This window comes from Vombatus ursinus, unplaced genomic scaffold, assembly GCF_900497805.2.
Source record: "Vombatus ursinus unplaced genomic scaffold, bare-nosed wombat genome assembly UNPS02014799.1, whole genome shotgun sequence".
NCBI classification, from domain to species: domain Eukaryota; kingdom Metazoa; phylum Chordata; class Mammalia; order Diprotodontia; family Vombatidae; genus Vombatus; species Vombatus ursinus.
In genome coordinates, this window is record NW_020954577.1 from 52,241,751 (window position 1) to 52,259,342 (window position 17,592).

A 17,592-nucleotide genomic window follows, 5' to 3' on the forward strand; every position below is an offset into this window, starting at 1 on the left:
GTGAACAGAATGGAAGCACAAGATGATGAAGCTATAGGTATTTAAATCAAGTGGTGCTCTGTGTTCAATTAGTATGGTGAGGAGGCGCCCGTTTGTCTGGCATTCAAGCTGATGCCAATGATATTTTAAGTTAAGATCAGACATTATGGAAGCAGAGTTTGACTCCTGACACACAACAGAAAATGCAACTATTTCCTTTACCCTGAAGAAAGGTTTCTTGACAATTTGAATCAGTGCTAAGAAAGCTAACTTGGGAAATAGAAAATATGATTATTTTTATGAAAAAGAGAAGTGACAGGACTGGAAAAAATGGAGAAATGTGCCTTTGGCCTGGCCAGCTCGGGTTGGGGGTGAGAACACAAGATTTGATGTCAGAGAACCTTAGTTCACATCCCAGCTCTGCCTATGGGCCTCAGTTTCCTCCTCTGTAAAATGGATATTTGGTCTGGAGGAACTTTAAGGCCCATCCTAGCTCTAAATCCATGATCCTAAATCACTTCCCCTCTCTGAGGGGAATAGATTAAATAGATTTTATACACATTGAATAGATTTTAAACACAAAGCTATAATTACTTTTTCTAAAAATTATTGCAATCTTTTATTTTTATATCACCTTAATTTCCAAGTATATTCCTACCCTCTGCCCAGAGAGTAACATAGGAGAATTTGAATTCCTGCTCTACTATTTCCTATGTGTGACTTTGGGCAAGCCGCTTCATCTCTTTGATACCCAGTTTCCTCATCAGTTTCTTCATCGCTAAAACGAATGAGTTGGATGAAGCAGCCTTTAGCATGGACAGAGCCAAAGGACTTCAGATCAAATCACAGATCAGCCAGTCACTGCCCAGGTGACCAGGACAAACTGCCTCCTTTCTCTGGCCCTCTTCATCCTCTCGTGTAAAATGAAAGTGTTGGATGAAGGTCCCTTTTGGCCCGGAAATCTATGATTCTATTAGGAGGTCACTTGAAAAGACTTTGGAGTCTAAAGATCCTGGTTCTACCAGTTTCGGCCAATGGTCTGGGCCTAGTACAGCACCTGGAATGCAATAGGTGCATAATTAATGCTTCTTGATAGGTTGGTTGACCTTGGTTGAATCATTTAACATATGTGGGCCTCAGTTTCCTCATCTATAAAATGAGCAAGGTTGGATTAGATGACCCTTAACATTCCTCCCAAGCCTAGAGGCGAAGGTGAAAACTATAGTGGGTTAGAAAAGAAAAAAGGAGAATTAAGAAAAACTTTCCTGTTTGGGAAGTTTTGCCCTTTCAAGTTCATGAATCCATTTCCTCAGCTGTGGGACCAATCTGAGCCCATCCCCCCAGGTGTTGTTTGAGCCCATTGGGAGCCATCCTAATCACTCAGTCACCATCTGGAGAAGGGATCATCAGTGAACTATGGGATCACCACTCTCTCCATTTTTTTAATGGCTACCCTATAATTCCTCTCTTCAATAAATGCTGCTATTACACCCCAGCAGACTCTCCCCTACAAAGCAGCTTTGAGGCACCAGCATTTATAGTCACTATTTATCACAAAATGCTCTCCTTTCTTCCCACACTCCCTGCAAGATTTCACTGGCCAAAAGACTCACTCATCTTCCTCAAGCAGAGTGTGCTCTATTTGCATCGAGGTGTCCCAGACCTTGGCCCCCAATTAGCAGTTCCTGGATGGTGAGAATGCTTTGGGATTTTTCAAGCAACTTAGAAAACCCATGAAAGCCAGGGTTATCAGGGCTGCTCACAGTTCCCACCACAAAGAGACCACAAAATAGGATTTTAATTAATTGAATACTTGGGTACTGGTCATATGGAGGCTGATGATAAAGGATAGAGAGAGAATGGACTAGCTGGAGATGGGCAGTAGAGTCGAGGACCCTGCCATGCTTGGTTCTCAGCCCTGGCCTGCTCTCCATTACCCTTCAAGTATTGCCCATTCTGGACCCATTTTGATCCCTGACTGTTTAATCTCCCAAGCCTCAATGGCTTTGTCTCATCTGGTGCTCTCAACAACCGTGAAAGGTGGGTTTTCCCATTATGAAGGAGAAGAAACTACGGCTCAGATAACTTACAAGTGACTTGCCCAGGGCTACACAGCTAGTAAGTGTATGGGAAGGGATTTGAACTCAGGACTCTACTATGCCAGGTTTCACCTGCACCGTAACTAGGCACTGTCTAGTTGCACCAATGCCCCCACTCCCAAATTACTTTGAATTAGGGGTAGCTGGATGGTACAGTGGATAGAGCACCGGCCCTGAAGTCAGGAAGACCTGAGTTCAAATCCTGTCTCAGACCAAACACTCGATACATCCTAGCTGTGTGACCCTGGGCAAGTCACTTAACCCCAATTGCCTAAAAGTAAAAAAATAAAATAAAAGGAAAAACTAAATTACTTTGAATTTACCTCACTAATACTTTGTATTTATATATATGCTTACATGGTGCTGGAGGGTAAGTTTGATTTCAGATTTAGAACTGAAAAAACACAAAGGCATTAGCATAAAAAGTTTCCAGAGTGAAGATAAGGAGGAGGAGTTTGAGGGGCAGGTACTCTGGGCACCAGTCACAAGGGATCTAGGCCGATGTCAATTCAATAAATGATTATCAGACACTTGTGTTCAGTCCTGGAACGGGAATAAGCATTTATAGGCAAACACTTCTCACAAATATCTCACCTGATCCTCACAGAAACCCCTGGAGATAGGTGCTATAATTATCCCCATTTTACAGTTGAGGAAGCAGATATTAAATGATTTGCACAGGGTCATACAGCTAGGAAGTATTTGAAGTCAAATTTGAACCCAGGATCCCAGGGTCTTTCTTTCAATGGGTAAGCCCACATTGATGTTATCAAGTTACAAACTGTCAAAGCTTAACTGGACCTTATGGACAACTCTTTCATGCAGTGATTAGTCCAGAATAAGTTAACACCACTTAAGTAATGTCTTTGAAGGGGAGGGGCACGGGTTCCAAAATGTGCTTTCACATGGTTAGAGAACTCCAAGAATGGGAATTCCCTTACCTAGCCCAGGCAGACAATGCTGTTACCTGGGGCGCAGAGAAAGCACCAAGCTTATCCACAGCCACCCAACCTGTGTGCGTGTCACCCAGGTCTTGGAGCAAAGTCCTGGTGGCTCTGATGAGAGCTCCTCCATCCATTAGTCCACGTTCCCTCTCCCTTCTCTTGCTTTTTGTGTATTAGTGTTGTTTGCCCTTTGAGATCATCAGGTAGAGGGACCCTGTCTTTGTCTCCTTGTGGGTCTCACTCAGTACTAAATGCAGGGTTGGGCCTACCGTGAACATTAAGGGTCAAGAACTTCTCTGTCTAGAAGGGACCACGTGGTCCAAGCCTGTCCTTCAACAACAAGTTAGAGACTGAGGCCCAGAGAAGAGGGGAAGTGATTTGTCAAGGTCATATTTCCACTGCTAAGGTCATTCCCCCAGTGGGGAATGTAAGCTCCCAGAGAGACGGTGCAGTGACAGTTTGATAAACTTGACATTAGGAAGACACTTGAGTTCCAATCCTGCCTCTGACTCTTGAGTAACACTAAATGGGCAAGTCGCTTTCCTTCTCTGGGACTGTTTGCTTATCTGTAAAATGGGGATAATAATAGCACCTACCTCACAAGCTTATATCAAGGCTTAATGGGACTAACCATGGGACCATAGATTCACATCTGGAAGACACTTCAGAGGCCATCTAATCCAGCCTCCTTGTTTTACGGAAGAGTGCCCAAGGTCACACAGGTAGCAAGAAGCCTAGGTGGGATTCTTGGCCAGGTCCTCTGCTTGAAGATCCACAGATTTTTCCATTGCACCACACTGTCTTTCTTAGGGGTGTAAACCTTAGCAAACCTTAAAGCACCATGGACAGGTCCACTGTTATTACTTGTGAGAGAATAGACAATTTTACATTTTTTCTTTGCATCCCTTACCATTTAGCAAAGGGCCTTCCCCAAAGCAGGCAACTAATAAATGTTTCTTGGATTCAACTCTCTACACCTACTGCACAGATCTCACTCCATCCCATGTGACTCCTGCACAAATGGTCACAACCTGAGATTTCTTAGACATGGGTTGTTCCTAGTCTCCAGACCCTGCTCCTTTCTGCCGACATCTCCACTCCTGGGGAGAAGGGGAGAAGCAATCAGGCTATCTTTCTTTGCTACAAGTTTTTGCCCCGATGATTATCAGCAGTGATTTTTAAGGATCCCAGGACCTTCAAAGCCTTCCCTTCCCCCACTCACAACAAGGGTAAAAGGTTCATTCTATCAATTGTCTAAGAACTCTGAGAACAGAAACGCTCAGAATTTCAATAACGAGGTGTAGAGCAGAACAGTGTCCTGTATCTTGCTTCCAAAGAGGAATGGGCCTCTCAGTTTCTGCAGTTAATGGGCTCCCACTTTGTCACATTATGGGCCCCAGGCATGCTTAAAGATCACCAAATAAATATTTAATGACTCAATGTGAAAACTGCTGCTGGGCATCTCAGCCAATCCTCTGGCAAGAACAACAAGGATGACAGAGGAAGATTCCTAAAAGGCTAAATTGTCCTTCAGTTAAGACCATTACAAGGAGACAGTAGGAAAGGGCACAGAGTACTGCTGCCAGTCAGGGCAGGGAGGTGAGGGCTAGCTGCTGGGACATAGCACGGGGTATGTAGGAAAGAATTGCTTATCATGGCAGAAGTAGAGATTTTTACCAATGTTTCAGTATCTTTTATCTTCACTTCAATGTTAATCAATATTATCAGTTTAATATCATTTCAATATCATCAATTCATTATTAGTTGTCTATTATGTGCTAGGCATTGGGGATCCAAAGGCGAAAATGAAGATGATCCTGCCCTCCAATTGCTTCCATTTTACTGATGACAAGAGCAGCCTCATCTGTAAAATGGGGTAGTAATACCTGTGATACCTCACAAGGCTCTTTTTTTAAAAAATGTTTCCATGAATTTTTTTTGTGGGGGCAATTGGGGTTAAGTGACTTTCCCAGGGTCACACAGCTATTAAGTGTCAAATGTTTTGTCTGAGGTCAGATTTGAACTCAGGCCTTCTTGACTTCAGGGCTGGTGCTCTATCCGCTATGCCACCTAGCTGCCTCACAGGGCTCTTTCTAGAGTCAAATGAGAGGTAATGGAAAAGGCTTTACAAAACAGAGTGCTATATACATGTCTGTGATGAGAATCATCTGAAAAAGACCATCTACCCAATGCTGCTTCACAGGGTTGTTGTGAGACTCAACTGAGATCCTGGAAGAAATGCTTTGCAAACCTGAGCTCTTATTAATGAACAGCAATAATATCATTGAGAAATGTAGTGCTTAGAGGGCCAGTCAGGAAGCCTTGGGTTCAAGTCTCACTTCTGACACATCCTAGCTGTGGCGTGGTGGACGGGGCTTTCCCTTTCCTTATCTACCACATTGATCATATAATTTTAAAGGGCCAGTTGGAAATACAGAGACACAGTCACCTGAGGGAAGAAGATAGAGTGTTACCCCTGCTGGCAGAGAATAGAATTGGACTATAGAGAGAAAAAGAGCCTGGGAACTCAGCTGGCAATTTACTCAACAGAGAGCCTATATCCAAGGGGAAGGAGCTGCATAAGGACTCTATAAAGAGAGAAAGGACTTTCAAGGACTTATGGGTTGTCTTTACCACACATGTATCCAAAATGTGTGCTTCACCACCATTTTGCTCTGAATTTACTCTTTCCATGAATGCTGTGTGTATTTGTGGAGAGTACACTCCAGGTTTGAGGAGGTGGGGACAGGAAATGTTTTGTAACTATTTTCTTACTCTGACATTAGAGGAAATGTCTTTTCTAAGAGCTAATGTAGTGGATTGGCTGATCATTAATGGAAAGCATACCAGTGAGGGCTCATGAATGATAATTGAGGAATGCAACCCTACAGGGTGATACCTAGAACTTGAAGTATCAGTCTTCCTCTGGAAAGTCAACTCACCAGCACAAATCCAAGTTGGGGGAATGGTCCAGAGGGAGTTTTACACTAAGGAGGAGTTAGGAAGTAGTAATGAGTTATTACCAAGTGTCCTGCACAATATCAAACAGATGAAGGAGGGGAGGGAATGGAAAATCTTGCCTTTGACAGGCTAGGGTTTCAAGTGTTAGTCTCTATAACGAAACACTCACTTGCAGTTTATGAGGCAGGGATGAGATGAAAGGAACCTGCAAATCTCTGACCCATGACAGCTTGGCCTCCCCAGATTGTTAGCAGAGGATCAGCCCATGGAAAGTACCTATAGAGATGAGAAAGGACATAAGAATGAACCCATTCATCAAGATAATGGCAGTCGCATTCAATTTCATCTTTCCCCCAGTGCAAATTGGAAACCCAGAATAGGTCATTCTCCCTTAGTCTCCATCTTCCAACAGGGTCTTTTCTCCACAAAATGCCATAAGAAGAACAATCAAGCTTTTTAAAGTAGTGAAACTGTCCTTCCATCCAATCTGCCTTAAATTTGAGGTTGCCCTTCACTAAGAATTATCAATGATTTTTTTCTTTTTTGAAGGAGAAATGGGTCAGTATTTGTGAATTCACTAGTGTAGTGAACTTCTAGTGTGGAAATTCCCTCCACCAATGCAAACTGGCAAGTCATCTTTAACTTAGAGTCTTAGAGAGTTGCTTGGGGTTACCAAAAGGTATAGTCACACAGCCTTTATGTGTCACAGGCAGGATTGGAACCCAGGTCCTCCTGACTCCACAATCAGTTCTCTATGCACTGTACTACACTGTTTCTAAAGGAGGATAGATTAGACTTCTGCTATTATTCATCCTTCATTTTCAAAGAGGACCAATCACATCGAAGGGGGATCTTTTGACTTGTGTGTGATGGATAGAGACTTATGCGCACACATACATATATACATACAGACATGACAGGTAGACAAGTGGATGAGTGGATAGATAAACATATACACAGATTATCATGTATATATGTATGTGCATATTTATGTATTTGACACTTAAGTGTATAGAGAAACATATACAAATATATATGTATTAAGTACTTTATACACAGAATTATGTAGAATAGGTACTTAACATTTGCTGAATAATTGGAAAATGATTTCATATAACACATTCTATTATCTTCCTGTCTCCAAGTCTAACACTATCCGCTTGGCCGCACTGCCCCTTCATCATTGAAGACAGCCATCTCTAAGTCCCGCTATGGGGTCAAGTTGATGAAGTGACTGACGGAGCAAGGATGACGGCCTCAGGGTCAGCTCAAAGCCTCTTCCTCACCGTGTTCTTCAACCAATTAATTCACCCATTTTTCCTAGGACAATAGATCATTCCCCCTAAGGACTGCTATGTTATTAGTGTCCAGCATTCACTTTTTAAATAGTATTTTATTTCTGCCCCCTGCTCCCAGTTACATGTCAAGAAAACTTTTAGCACATTTTCATTTTCACAAGATTTTAAGTTCCAAATTTCTTTTAAAACAATTCTTTGGCATACATATAATTTTACCATTTATTAAAGATGAAAGCAAATTTGCATACTAATGAGATGGATGTGCTTGTTTATTTTTACATAAAGAATTAAAACCTGGTAGAATATTTGATACTGCAGGCTGTAGGGTGTCTTCAACATTTTTCAGAGTTGATCGGTATTTTGATTTTGTAATTGTCAATGCTCAGAATGCCACTTCACATGAAAACATACTACAAAATGTCAAAAGTATGTTTAGGTCCATTTCAGAAATTGTTGGAAATTCTGTCCTAATCCCAAACGAAAATTCATTTAATGATTTTGTATGTACGGTAAAAACACTGCAATTCATAACATATAATAGTCTCAAATCTGAGCTGAGGTGTTTCTGGCAGCTTTGATTGGTGTTGCATGGAGTGACAGCATGCACAGTGCAAAGTGTGCGTATCGTGTGTTCAGAACCAAGGCTGCAGTGAGGTTGTGTGATGTAACATGGGTAGCCACTGCCAGAAACACCTCAGGTTCATTATGCATTTGATTTTTAATTAATTTTTGGTCATTGCGTGTTCAGAAACCTTTTACTGATGCCAAATTTTTCACAACCCCTGCATTCAGTTAGTTTAAGAAATGTTGCTCTAATCAAAAGTGATTCAGGGCACTTATTCATATGCCTGTAGACAGCTTTGGTTTCTTCATCTGAAAACTACCTGTTCTTATCCTTTGACTATTTATCACTTGGGAAATGGCTTGCAGTCTTGTAAATTTTACTCAGTTCTCTATATATTTGAGAAATGAAGCCTTTATCAGAGACACTGCTGTAAAGATTGCTTCCCATCTTTTTGCTTTCCTTCTAATCTTGCTTGCATTGGTTTTATTTATACAAAAGCTTTTTAATTCAATACTATCAAAATTATCTATTTTACATTTTGTACTGCTCTTTATCTCTTGTTTGGTCATGAATTCTTCCCTTCTCCATAGATCAGACAGGTAGACTATTCCTTGCTATTGTAATTTGCTTATGGTGTCACCCTTTGTGTCTAACTCATGCCAAAGGTCTGTCATCTCTGACTTTTCTAATATTCTATTTACCTCCTCAGTTTTTTTTATTGTTTATTTTTTGGTTGGATTTACTGAGTTCTGAGAAAAGACAGTTGTGATCCCCCACTAGTATAGTTTTGTTATCTATTTCTTCCTGTAACTCACTTAACTTCTCCTTTGGGAATTTGGATGCTATACCACTTGGTGCACATATATTTAGCATTGATACTGTTTCACTGTCTATGGTACCTTTTAGCAAGATGTAGTTTCCTTATCTCTTTTAATTAGGTTCCATTTTTGCTTTTACTTTATCTGAGATCAGTATAGCTACCCCTGCATTTTTTTTTACTTCAGATGAAGCATAATAGATTCTGCTCCAGCCCCTTACCTTTATTCTGTGTGTGTGTCTCTCCGCATCAAGTGTGTTTCTTGTAAACAACATACTATAGGGTTCTGGTTTTTGATCCACTCTGCTCTCTGCTTCTGTTTTATGAGGGAGTTCACCCCATTCACATTACAGTTATGATTACTACCTGTGTATTTCCCACCATCCTATTCTTCCTCTTGTCTATCCTTGCTCTCCTTTCACCCTTTCCCTCCTCACCAGTGTTTTGCTTCTGTATACCACCTCCTCTGATCTGCCCTCCCTTCTGTCAGTCCCCACTTCCCCCCTTTACTTGATCTCCTCCCCTCCTACTCTTCATTCAGGTAAGATAGATTTTTTTATTCAACTGATTGTGTACATGATTTCCTCTTTGAGCCAATACAGATGAGAGTAAGGTTCAAGCAATGGTCATTGCCCACCCTCCCATCTTATGCTCCACTGTAATAGGTCTTTCATGCCTCTTCAGGTGAAATAGTTTACCCCATTCTACCTCTTCCTTCCTTCTGCACCCATTGCACTCCTCCTTCTCATCTTTTAAATTTTTTATGTCATTTTCTCAAACTCATGTTATGCTCATACCTTTTGTCTGTTTTTTTCCTTCTAGCTGCACTATTAATGATACAATTTTTAAGAATTACAATCATCTTCATGTGTAGGGATGTAAATAGTTTAGCTCTATTGAATCCCTTATGTTTTCTTTTCCTTTTTTACCTGTTCATGCTTCTCTTGGGTCTTGATATTGGAGGTCAAATTTATGGTTTAATTATGGTCTTCTCCTTATGAAAGTTTTAAATCCTTCTATTTCATTGAATGACCATTTTTTCCCTTAATGTATTATGCTTAATTTTGCCGGGTAAGTGATTCTTGCTTGTAATCCTAACTCCTTTGCTTTCTGGAATATCATGTTCCATGACCTCCAGTCCTTTAATGTTGCAGCTGCCAAGTCCTGTGTGATCCTGACTGTGACTCCCCATTATTTGAATTGTTTCTTTCTGGCCACTTGTACTACTTTTTCCTTGATCTGATAGTTCTGAAGTGTGGCTATAACGTAGCTTGGATTTTTTATTTTGGGATCTGTTTCCTGAGGTGATCAGTGGATTCTTTCAATGCCTATTTTGCCCTCTGTTTCCAGGGCCTCAGGGTAGTTTTTCTTGATAATTTCTTGAAAGGTGCTGTCCAGGTCCTTCTTTTGATTATGACTTTCAGGTATGTCTCTCCTGGATCTATTTTCCAGGTCAGTTATTTTTCCCATGAGATATTTTACATTTTCTTCCATTTTTTCATTCTTTTGAACTTGTTTGATTGATTCTTGATGTCTCATAGAGTCATTAGCTTCCACTTGCCCAATTCTAACCTTTCAGGTGTTGTTTTCCTCAATTAGCTTTTGCACTTTCTTTTCCATTTGGCCAATTGTACTCTCTAAGGAGCTGTTTTCTTCAGTGGATGTTTGTATCACCTTTTCCATTTGTCCAAATCTGCTTTTTAAGCAGTTTCCCAAGATGTTGACTCCTTTTTCATAATTCTCTTGCATAACTCTCATTTCTTTTCCCATTTTTTTCTACCTCTCTTATATGATTTTTAAGCTTCTTTTTGAGCTCTTCCATGAGTTCTTTCTGGGCTTGAGACCACTTCCCATTTTTCTTTGGAGCTTTGCCCACAGGTGTTTTGACATCGTTTTCTTCTTCTGAGTTTGTATCTTGGTCTTCCCTGTCACCATAATAACTTTCTATGGTCAGATTCTTTTTTTTGTTGTTTTTTGCTCATGTTCTTTTTCTGCCTTTTTCCTTTCTTTTAAATTTGAACTCTGCACCCAAGGTGGAAGGGGTACTGTCTCAGACTTCTCGTGCCAGGGGCTGCAGGCCCTGGCTGCTTACCTGGTGCTGTGCTGATGTTGCCCTAAAGCCCCCATATCTGATATCATGCTGAGGTGGTGAGGTGGGGGTTGGCTGGCACTGCTAGAGGCTGTTGGGTCTGGCAGCTTACCTGGTACTGAGATAGGGTCCTAGTGATGGTGTCTGATGTGTGCTGAGGCCCAGTGGGGTGTTTCTGCATTTTCCCAGGGCTTATACTGAAGCACTCGTGGGTTTGGCCTACTTTCTTGTCATGCTGGAGGATGCCTGTTTGTCCTGGGCTAGGCTGAAGCACGTGGTGGTTCTCAGAACTGGAGTCTGCCAGTTTCCCTGGTTATATGAAGGCACATGGGGTGTCCTGGTTTTGTTGTTTGCCTGCTCCTCCACACTGAGGCTCAGGATCTCTTCCTGTTTTGCTGAGGTGGGGGCTTGTTGCTGGTTTGCTGAGATGCTTCCTGTCAGGTAATGTGCTCCCCTTTAACCCAAGTGAGATAGACCTTTCTTTCCAATCTTCCAAGTTTCTGGGGCTAAAAGATTGTTTCACCCCGTCCTTTTGCTGGTTCTGCCATTCCAGGATTTGTTTTGGGGCACTATTTTATGGTTGTCTGGAGGTGAATATGGAAAAGTTACAGCAATTTACTGCTTACTCTGCCTTCTTGGCTTCCCAGTGCCCAATAATAAAATGTATAAAGCTAGGGCTTTCTTTACACACATGATCTCATTTTATTACTCCCATTTTACAGATGAGGAAACTGAATGTCAAAGACATTAAGATCTTTATCCAAAGGCTCACAACTCCTGTTGAAGGCAGGATCCAAACCTAGGTTTCACCTGACCCCAAGTCCAACACTTTTTTCCCACTGGACCATTAAAGTGAATGTATTGTTTTATAATCAGTTTTATAATTGTATTGTTTTATAATCAGCCAGTCAATAGTCTTGAAAAAGTAATGTCATAGGAGAGGCAAAAATGGCAGAGTGGTGAGTATTCTGTACTTGGAGTCAAAAAGACCTAGTTCATATCCCACCTCTGATACTCATTGGCTATGTGACAGGGCAAATCACTTCACCCTAATGAGCCTCAGTTTCTTCATCTGAAAAATGGAGCTAACAGTACCTATAGTGCCTACCTTACAAGGTGATTGTGATTCTCAAATAAAATCATATATGTAAATCCTTTGAAAACTTTAAAGAACTTTGTCAATGTTGATTATAATTATTATAGATGAACAAAATCTGGAACTTGTGTTATCTGACATTCCAGGGCAGTGGTTTCAAAAAGATTGGAACAGTTGGAGAAAACAGACTATTTACTGTTTTATCTAAACAGATGCTTCTGAACAAAGGAAACAGGAAGCTGGTACCATCTTGTCTCTTAAAGACTGTTCAACGCAGCTGACTATAGTTGGGTGAATTAGCTAGCGGCCTTTGCTGAGGAATGTAACAAGCAGCAATGAAAATTACAGAGGCAATTTCGTGAGTAATCAGCTAAAATTGGGTTGCTTTCCATCTTCTTTGCTGATTGTGCTCATGGAACCTGTAAAGAGAGCCGCTTTCTATGCTTTAATTCTGGAAGTCCCAAAGATCCTCCTCCGGAACTGAAGCTCGCCAAGACCTACAACCTTTCAATGCCATGACAACTAGCAAAATGGAACTAGAGGCATCCTGGGTCTGAATTCATTTACCAAGGAACCAAAGCAGAGACAGAAATGGCAGAACCCATATAAGTCATGGATGTCTTCTCTGTTCAAGTTAGCCATTCACTTGTGTTGCACTGATTTCATATGTCCAAAGAAAAAATAATTAGATTTTAGTACACCCTGCCTCCTCAATTCTTCTGTATTGTACTTATGTGGGTCTGTATACACGCTGCGAATGAAGCCCCTGGAGACAGAAATTGCTTTCAACTTTTTGCACAGTTAAAAACATTAGTTAAATTGAATTAAAATGAATAATAATAATGATTGATATGGTGCTTAAAAGTTTTCAAAGCCCTTCGCATATGTTCATTTGCTTGATCTAGAAGTGACCGCCCTACTATAGATGTGGTCCTACCAGGGCAGAAGGCAGTGAGTCTGTCTTCTCTTTATGCCCGGACCCAAGATTTCTTGGCTGATCTAACACACTGTTGACTGATCATGAGCTCACAGTCCATTAAAAGGCCCAGATGTTTTTCAGATGAGCTGCCTTGTACTCAGCCTTCCGTCACCTTGTACTTGTGAAGTAGATAGCTGGAAGACAGGTGCAAGCCTTTGAACTTACTCCTATTAAATGTCTTATTGGATTCAGCCCAGTTTTCTAGCTGTCAAGATCTTTTGGAATCCTGATTCTGCCGTCCAGGGTTAGCCAGCTCTGCCAGTCTCATGTATCACCTGCAAACCTGGCAAGTATTGCCACCTATACCTTTATCCAAGTCATCGATCAAAGTTCTCAGTGGCCCAGGGCCAAGCGAACAGATCTCCAGGATACATTTGGATCTGATCCTAACGAAATCCTGTGAGGTAGGTAGGCGAAGTCTTTGCATCCCCATTCTACTGGTGAAGAAAGTCACTTGCCTTAAGGCACACATGTTATGAATAGCTGAGCTAGCTGCTACTGCACACAGTAGGCACTTAATAAATGCTTATTGTATTTTAAACACCTGCATGCTTATAAATAGCTGGCCCAGTGGAAAGAACCCTGGATTTGAGTTCAACTCAAGCCTCAGACACTTACTACCTATACGACCCTAGGAAAGTCACCTAAACTCTGTCTCAGTTTTCCCAGTTGTAAAATGAGGATAATAATAGCCCCTACCTCAAGAGCTCTTTGGAGGATCAAATGAAATCATATTTTTAAAGCACTTAGCACAGTGCCTGGCACACAGTAGATGAATAATAAATGCCTATTCCCTTCCCTTTCCTTATAAGCAACATATCTCCATTAAAATATTTACTTATTATCTGAAACATATTTTACTCCCAATAAACCCAAATCTTCCACTTGTGGCCTGTGTGACCTTGGGCAAGTCCATTAACCCCTCTGGATCACAGGTTTTCATCTGAAGAATGAGGGAGTCGGACTAACAGGCTTCAAAGATCCCTTCTGGGTGCCACTAGGGGGCGCCATAGTGCACAGAGCGCCTGGTCTGAAATCGGGAAGACTCACCTTCCTGAGTTCGAATCCGGCCTCAGACACTAACTGTGTGACTCTAGGCAAGTCACTTCATCCTGTTTGCCTCAGTTTCCTCATCTATAAAATGAACTGGAGAAGGAAATGGCCAACCACTCCAGTATCCTTGCCAAGAAAAACCCAAATGGGGTCACAGAAAGTCAGACATGATTGAAATGACTGAACAAAGATCCCTTCTAGCTCAAAATCTCTGATTATTATTAAGCCTGGAGGGGAGGTACAACAAGTCTCACCCTCATTTTATAGATTAAGCCACTGAGATCCAGAAAAGGTAGCTGATTCGCTCCTGATCATACAACCCAGAGGTAGGACAGAAGGGATTCAAACCCATTTCTCTCCTGTCTCTAAGTTCAGAGTTACTTTCAGTCTCAAATGGGAGGAGTGCTCTGTCAGAAGTCCCCAGCTATGTCCTGTTTTTATTGACTGTTCTGTGTTCACTGAGTATCTAACTGAATACTATTTTCTCATATAGAGACTTCCCACCTTGAGTTCCCAAAGTTAACAGTGACTCAACAGTCTGAGATAGAAGACCCAGAAGACCTTTATGTAATCCATGGAGGATTTCCCAGAAGCTGTTGATTGTCCTCCTGGGAAGTGTGACCCAGGCCACTGAGGATGTGGGTTCAAGCTCAGATCTCTGTAGATTGTCAATGGTTGGCCATTTCCTTCTCTAACTCATTTTACAGGTGAGGAAACTGAGGTAGACAGGGTGAAGTGACTTGCCCAGGGTCACACAGTATCTGAGGCTGGGTTTGAACTCAGGTCTTCCTGACTGCAGGCCCCACGCTCTATCCCCTATGCCACCTCGTTGGTCCAATGAAAAGACTAGCACTAGCTATATAGAAATTTTGAAATACAAACACAGGAGTCAAGAGAAATATGAAGAGGTGGACAACCAGAAGGGACTTTATGAGAATGAAGTCTTTCTATTCTCATGAGGGGAGGGCGATGACACAAATTTCTCTTCAGAACATTAACATCTTCGGGGGTCAGAGAGGGAGTCAAATAAGACTGAAGGCCTGGGAGTGGTTTCGTTTTCTCTGGATCATCTTAAAAGAAGAAAGGAAGCAGAGGGGAAAAAAGGAGGAGAAGAAGGCATCCTCGTTGACTGGACATGTGAGCTCAATAGCTACCCCACCCCGACCTCAGTTTCCTCCTTTGTCAAACAAGGACGTTCGATGATATCTGAGGTCCCTCCCAGCTCTAGAGTCATGATTCTTGGCCATTCCTAGGACCTTACAAAGATGGCGGCCACCTCCAGAGGCACAGTTGGGTTGGTACCTAAGGCTTCATACCCATAGGAACACTGTTGCTCATGTTGGCCCCATTCAGGCCCCCTCAGGCTGGGACTCTTTTGTGTCGTTTTAAAAGAGCCCCTGTCACTGCCATCCCATCACCTTGCTTATCCGCCAGGCCTCACAAACATGGGAATATGGCCCTGCAAACACACTCGCCCTCCTTTATGGATGTATCATTTTACGAGGCAGTGGGGAAATCAAAGGCCCAGTGTCTGCGATTTAATGTGCGCAATTCAGGCAGTGACCAGGTTTTCTCCAGCCCTGAATTCCTCAGCCTTTTCCCTCCTATTCAGTGTCAACCCATCAGATGAAGGGAGATTAAAGAAAAAAATCTTTCATGGTGACATCTCTCCCTGCACCTGGTAGTTGATACTCCCTGAATCCCCCGGGGGCTTTTGGTAACAAAAATGTTCATGAAAGAAAAGCAGCTTTTTCTTCTCTCTTCGAAAGAGAACTTGTGCAGGTATCTACATACATTTGCCTTTTATTCAAACACAAAACGGCCTCCCTGGTTATTAAATACATCATTCTCTATTGTATTAATAACATATAAATTAAAAGTAGGTAGAACCAAACACACTCTTCCCTTCCTCGTCTCCTCTCCAGGCCTCATCTTTATAAGATGCTTGGAAATAGTTCCCAGGCCTTTAAAACTGTTTGTTCTGCAGGGCCACAGACTTTGAGTTAGACGAGATCATCAGGTCCAACCCACTCATTTTACAGGTAAGAAAGGCCAAGTCACATGCCCAAGGTCACACAGGAAGTCACTATCAGGGGTGGGATTTGAACTCAGCTCCTCTGACTCCAGAGTGAAGGCTCATTCCACTGCCTCCTTTATTCAGTCACTTACCAAACTTGGAAAGGCAACCATGGCATAGTGGATAGACAGCCAGCCTTGGAGTTGGAAAGACCTGGATTCAAGTCTTGCCTCTGATATCGCCAGCCAGTCATTTCACTCACCTCTCAGCTGCCCCAGAAAATCTCTAAGACTATGAGTTGCTTAGAAAGTGCAATCAACATTGGTGAAGGGATCATAGGATACTGGGAGAGCAGATTTAGATCTAGAACGGAATTTGGAGGCTGAGTCTGCTTCCTCAACTTATACATGAAGACACCAAATCCAAGAGAAGTGAAAGGACTTCCCTTGGGCAACTCAGGGAGGGTGCTCCCAGGAATTCTCTACATGAATAACATCATAGTTTCAAAGCAAAAAACAAAATGTGCAAAGCCCCTCTGCCCATTTTCCAGCGCTGCCCCAAAATGGCAGCAAGCATGCTACTTGTTGGCGTTGAGTTGTTTTGTGGTTGTGTCTGACTCTTCATGACCCATTCAGGGTTTTCTTGGCAGAAATACTGGAATTTGTCATTTCCTTTTCCAATTTATTTTATAGATGAGGAAACTGAGGCAAACAGGATTAAGTGACTTGCCCAGGGTCACAGAATTAATAAGTGTCTGAGGCTGGATTTGAACTCAGGTCTTCCTGACTCCAGGCCTTGTGCTCAATCCACTTCATCATCTACCTGCCCTATTGCTTGCTACCACTTAGCCCTAATTGCCCTAAGCAGTCTTTCATTTCACTCTCTAAGCCCTTGAATTTGAGGCCATTGATCACAACCCTGACCACCACTTACCTCCCCTGTATGGCTCTAGGCTCACTTTAAGGGGATATCAGCTTCTACTATTTTTTAAAAGTAAAAGAAGGAAGACATCTTCCCTCATCTGAAAGGGGGACTAAAGAATCCTATTCCTCAGTTTGCACTAAAATTTTACCCTCCAGGAATCATAGAGCTTCCTATAAGTTCTTGCTGCTCAAAGGCAACCCATAATCATAGAATCATTGAACTTTAAAGCTAGAGAGGGCCCTAGATAACACCTAGTCCAGTTCTGTCCCCTCCTACAGATGAGGACACTGAGTGAGGTGCAGAGAGTTTCCAAGAGGCTATATCTGGCTAGAGGAATGCTGAACTCCAAGCTTTCTGATCCCCAGTCAGTGTTCTTACCACAACTCTGAGATACTGTTGCTTAGCTCACTTTTTCTACATGATGGAAGAGCATAAGAACCTCTAAATGTTAGCACCCAGAGGTCATCCTCTCCGAGATGCTGAATTTGGAGGGGAACAAATCAGGAAGGCACTGATAACCCTGACATTCTGCTGGTACAGTGGTATGTGCTCTATCCCATACTTCCCTGTTCTCCATCCCATCCCACATTCATAGCAGCAGCCTCCCCAGAAGCAGCCATGGGTCAATATTCCAGGTATCTATTCACTCATGGTGGGATGGTCTCCTACATCTCCTGACTCCATTTGAAAGCAACTCTCATGCCATTCGCTCTAGGCATGGTTTGTAGTACTTCCTTCAGTCAACAATTTCTAGTTATGGCTCTGGACACA